General features: G+C 35.8%; 1 long non-coding RNA gene across 1 annotated transcript in view; it reads right to left on the bottom strand.

Moving 5' to 3' along the window:
* Positions 1–516, bottom strand: part of LOC113951544 — a 17,991-nt gene extending 17,475 nt beyond the window's left edge. The window contains exon 1 of the long non-coding RNA XR_003529192.1: positions 506–516. This is a non-coding gene — a long non-coding RNA (uncharacterized LOC113951544). The remainder of the gene's footprint in view (positions 1–505) is intronic.
* Positions 517–6,000: the final 5,484 nt, after the last annotated feature.

Raw genomic sequence — 6,000 nt, 5'->3', positions numbered from 1 at the left:
TTTCTTTCTTTCTTTCTTTCTTTCTTTCTTTCTTTCTTTCTTTCTTTTTCTTTCTTTTTTCTTTCTCTTTCTTTCTTTCTTCCTTCCTTCCTTCCTTTCTTTCTTTCCTTTCCTTTCTTTCTTTCTTTTTATTTCTTTCATTACTCTTTTTTCTCATAAGAACATTCTGTGAATATGTGGTCAGAATCATCCATATTGCCTCTGCAGGAGATGAACTGAGTAGTAGCAACATGTCTGTAGTGATACCTACTGTATAAAGCATGTACTTCAATGGATCAATCTTTACAAAAAGTCAGACAAATACCACTACACTTACTGTGGACTTAAATGACATGTTTTGCAGTTACTTCTCAGAAGCTCCAATAGAACTTTTCTTTTGGGAAGACACAATGACAGTTTTAATGAAGGACCTAAGAAACAGTGCTAGTACTTTGAGACTGAATTGCCATTATACTTCTGGGCTCTTTGAAGGCTCAGATGAGACTTTTGGACACAGTTAACAAACTAGGACTCTGAAAATATGGAGGTGAGTGGTGGGGTAGGTGGGGAGAGATGATCTTCTAAGGAATTCTAATCCAGTTCAGCATACACTTCTTTCTGTGGGATCCTACAGCATTCAGTAAAACGAGGTCTTTGTTACCATAGCTATTCACTAGTACATAACAGCACAGGCTTCAAAGTAACATAACAACAAAACACTCAGTTGAGGGAAAAAAATAGAGTTAAGTAAAGGCCAGTCAAGTAAATAAATTGTTAGTCCCTGTGCATGCTTTAAAGAATGGCAATGTACTTACATGAAACGAGCATGCTGCCATTTACAGTGAAAGTAAAGTTTTTTGTATTCAAAAAATAAATCTTTATATTACTTCATTTGCCATTTACAGTATTCCAGCAGTGCTTTAGCAGTACTGAAGACAGCTTCCTTCTGAGTGGTTTGCTTATATTATTAGCTCATTAACCATATTTATCCAAAAACCAGCCTAATCAAACAAATAACTATTATTCCAAGGAGTAAATATCCATAGATTCAGCATTTCACAGTTAGACTGACATGTTCAATTCTAACTGTCAGTAAACATATTCTGCCTTCAGATGATCATGACTTATATAAGCACTCTCTGAGAAGTATTTATTTCTGGAACTGCAGTCTCATGAACACTCAAGAAAAACCCTTAGCATCATTTCTAGATTGGATATTGGAAATAGACAAAAATTTGTCATCTATATTCTAAAGGAAAGTTATCTAAATTTTTGTACTCAACAATATTATTCATTCATTAATATTGCCTCAGGAATACTCTTTACTACAGTATGATCATGTCTAATACTTGATTCCAATACTTGCTGTCATTCCACTCTTCAGCAAGATATTAAACAAAATGAATTGCCCTTGGTACAATGACAAAGAAGATAAATGTCAAAACTGCTTCATCCAAAACTAAAAAAAAGCATCTAAACATGCAAGCTCAGTGTACTCAATCTCTGTGGTGTTAAGTAATACAATATCTAAGAATTTCAAACATTAGAATGGTATTTTTGTGCAACTTTGATTTCAACACAAAATATGTTCATATCTATGTATCTATATAAAAAGATTTATACCAGTGTAACAAAAACCTGCCTTATGCTATATTAGTTGAGCAAACAAAGCTTATTTTGGTTTGAAAAGGGAAAAGTGTATTAAAAAATGGATAAATGCAAAAAAAATAACCTGAGATTTGATTAATACCAAACCAAAAATAACAGACAAGCATTTAAACAGTTAAAGCTGGCCACTCACATTAGCTGTTGTAAGTGTTCTTCAGATTTCAGCAAAAATCAAAAACTATGGAAATATTTGTACCATCAAATTAACAGGGATTTCAGACATCAGAATAAATAATAGTTTAAAAGAAATCATAATATTTAAATTCCTAACATGTAAAATTTCAAAACTGATAATAATAGTAAAACCCACAAGACATACCCCGGTAAACTGACTGTTTCTATGAAGACAAAGTAGAACATGAAAACACAGCAGGAGAAACAGCAGGTGATGTCTATAGTCTTTATCCTTCTATATCTGTGTAATAAGTATGCTTTTATCAGAGACAAGAGTCCAGAGGGTAGAAGAACAGAATGTATTACCACTGCAGTTCATGCATTTGAAAATCCCTATGTTCTTTATATTTGTTTGCCTGCAGCCCTAATCTTTCTGTCCTTAGAGACGTCATTAAATTGCATTTTCTGTTGCAATCACAACTAAAATATCATCCCCCAAGGATTATACCAATGCCCATCTCACACTAATGGGAGTCTGAAAAGATTTTGAAGGCGCATTTTTTCTTAGAAATGTTCACATTTAAATTACATATTCTGAGTAAATATATGCCTCTGCTTTATCAATATTATCCCCTCCAAAAGAAAAATATACTAGTTTCTAGGGTATGTTTTAAAAAGAAGACTTATTAAATATTAATGCAGGCAAGTACAGATGATAATCTAGTAATATTTGTTTGAATCTAATGAATATGAAAAGCTAGGAAGTTGTTATCTTCTATTTATCTGAGGAAAGTAAACTTTTCCTTTCTAGTATCAGCATGGTTTCTGATTATAGCAGACCAAAAAAATTGGGAGTTTTCTTAGAAAAGTCTTGGCAAAAAGCAGCATATCTGTTACTCTTAATGTTTATGCTCCACGAATCTAGCCCTAAATTACTAAATTCTTTTAAACATGACCATGAATCATTGGTCAAAATTTATCTCAGTGATCTTGAACAAAGAAGGATTCATCTTAAGTAGCTTTATTTAATTTAAAGTGTCTAATCTAAATCAGCTTCCCATCTGCTCATGCTGCATGCCAGTGGAAAGATGTATATCCAGAAGATAACTCTAATTGTCACATAATGGATCTCAAACAATGAAAAAGAAACATAATTTTTTCTCAGCTCTTTTTCCACTCACATCTTACCAAGATTCTCCCAGGAAAAAATTATCCTGGTTCTTTTTTAATTCAAGATCTATCCTTCAAGTAGCCAAATACACATTAGTGACTCAATTTGCTGTTGATTAGGATAAAACAATAGTGTCAAGGAGAGAAGGTCTTATTTTAATTTAAGTAAATCCTTTAGCATTATGCTGTCAAGAGAAAGTAGAATTAAAATAAGAATAAATCATCTTTATACCTGTGGCAGGACATACATATTTTCACCCTGTTACATATCCAAATTAAGTGGAAATCAAGCCCCAAGCAATTTAACTTTTTTCTGCCCTTCATGTTGATTTTGTCCACACAGATAATCATGCATTCTCATATGCATATGGGTTAAGCAAAAATTATTAAAATAAAAGCAAATTCAAATAATGTATTCAAAGAATTTCTATGTTTGCCTGCATGAGAGACTATTTTGGTATCAAAGCTTCAGTCAGCATAACAGGCAAATTTCACACTCTTTTGGGCCTTTCTACAGTCTTTTGATCATAATTTTTATATTTGAAAACTCTGGCAACCAAGTATTTAATCTGGCTGTGTCAGGTAACCTCTTTGATCAATATGCGTCACAATGAGCAGGACACAGCTCTCTGAAATAGTGACTAGTACATCTAAAGTGTAACTTTCACATTTACCCTTGGGAACTCACCCACCTTCTTTTGCCACATTGATTGCTCCAGGTTGATTACTAAGGTAGTAATATTCAAATTCTCAACTTCATATTCCATTTGACAACCTCTCTCGCATTTTTAGAAAGGTTATCTAGGTTAGTCTCCTGCCTCTGTGCTTGACCAGCCATGCATAAATCTTTTCTGTCAGATTACTGTATGCATCAAAACCTCTAAAGCTGAAGACTGTAAGACATATGGCATTTACTTCTTGTCTTCTTCAGTTCCACAGCACTAATGCTTCCAGTAGAGTGAATTGATTGTCTTCACAAGACCTTTCCACAAGACTGCTGGGGGAAGGTAGACAGCAAAGACAAAGCAGAGGTATGTGTTATGTGAAGGAAATCCCTGGCTGAGGAGAAATCTGGTGTGAAACCAAGGAGGTGCCTGTGAAGGGTCTCCAGGTCTAGGTCAAAGAGCATGCAACATGGATGATATTGTGATAGAGATCTCTGCCTGACTTGATGACATCTCTGAGGCTGTCTACAGACAGTTAAGCAGAATCCCCTGATAAGAGCTGTTGATCCATATGAGGGATTTTGACCACATGGACACCTGCAGAACAGGTAATACAATTCTTTATCATTGTGGAAGTGTCTAGAGGGCACTGCTTACAAATGCCTCATGCAAACTCTAAAGGGTCCAACCAGGGGAATACTCTATTTGACCAGGTGCTCAAAAAGGTAGAAAAAATTGTGAGTGGGACCACTGATGCCAGTGTGGGTTGCAGTGACCAGGAAAAGACTGTGATCAAGATCTGGAGACAGGCAGTGAAGATAAGCTGTGGACTTGGACTTCAGACTTCAAACCAGCAGATTTTGATCTATTTACAATATTGTTGGAGTAATCTCCTTGGAGTCTCCTACAGGGGGCACCCAGAATACCTAGCTGACTTTTAAAGAAAAATTAGATCTCAGAATAAAAGTACCCCTTTATGCAGGCAGACCAGGGAATTTAACCAAAAGACAATTTATCACCAGGAAGAGAACTTAAACGCTAGAAATCATACAGGAAGGGAAAAGTAGGACAGGAAACAAAGGGAGAATATGAAAGTATTGCTCATGCTGTTAAGGATAAAAATCATAAAGACCAAAACCCGATTAGAGCTAAAGCTAGTTAGCGACATAAAAGGTAACAAGAAGAATTCTTACAAGTAAGCTAATAACAGAAAGACAATCAAAAAACATATATGCTGTTGAATGGGAGAGCCAATTGACTGACAGATTTTATGGAAAAAGTTGATTTATTTAATGACATTTTCACCTCAGTCTTTGCAGACAAAGCAAACTTTTTAACTTCTGCATGTATCAGTCTTGTTTTGGCAGCAGGCATATAGGAGACCAAGAATCCTGGGACAATTTAAAGAAGGACTGAAATACAGGATACCAGATCAAATTGACCTGAAGGTGTTGAAGGGGCTGGCTAGAGTAAGCTCAAGGTTACTATCATCTATTAAAAAGTATGGTAATCTAGAAAGGTCCTCAAAACTGGAAAAAGGCAAATATTATATTCATCTTAAGAAGGAAGGGAGATAAGGGAACTCTGAAACAGGTAACCTCACTTTTTACACTGGAAAGTTTGCAAATAGCATTCAATTGGAATTAATTTCCAAATACATGAAAGACAAGACAATCAGGAGCAACACATACAGATTTAGCAATGGCAAATCATGCTCAACCACTCTTAACCACTTCCATGCAGACATATGGGATCAGGACTGGTGTCCCTTCACTAAGTGATGACACAGAATGCAAACTTGACAAATTTCTGGATGATATTAAGAGGAGTGCCTGACACAATGAATGACAAAAATTCAAGTTAGTAGAATCTGGGGAAAATTCACAGATTTTGCCTAGAGGAGTCACATTAAGTTTAACAGGCAGAAGGGCCAAGCTTTGTACCCAGGGTAGAATAGCTGTGGCTGGTGAAGATTGACTGGATGAGCAGCAAACAGGTTGAAAGGATTTGGCCACAAAGCCAACAATATGGTCTTGCCCTGACCTAGGTGAACTTTGCTGAACACATAGCAGGAAACCTAAAGAATATGACTGACATGGAGAGGTTGAGGGAGATGAGATGTTTTCAGTCTGGCAAAGTTAAAGCTAAGGGCCATATTTGAAGAAGCAGAGCTAAACTCTTTGCAGGAGTAGCAAACAATATAAAAGGGACTATACAAGGCACAGTGCAAGTTGGACAAAGCAGGTTGCATGTACAGAAAAATTTTTCATGATGAAGCACTACACCAGGATACCCACAGAATATGGGGGTGCACCACCAGCAAAGGTTATGAAGACAAAGCTTCATTCTCACCTCCAAAGGGAAATAAGAATAGATTTTAACCAGAAATCCCTTCTAACCTTAG

The sequence above is a fragment of the Corapipo altera genome, unplaced genomic scaffold, assembly GCF_003945725.1.
Source record: "Corapipo altera isolate COAL_440 unplaced genomic scaffold, ASM394572v1 61286, whole genome shotgun sequence".
Taxonomy (NCBI): domain Eukaryota; kingdom Metazoa; phylum Chordata; class Aves; order Passeriformes; family Pipridae; genus Corapipo; species Corapipo altera.
Note: the sequence above shows the minus strand (reverse complement) of the source record. Positions and strands in the feature narration are given on the sequence as shown.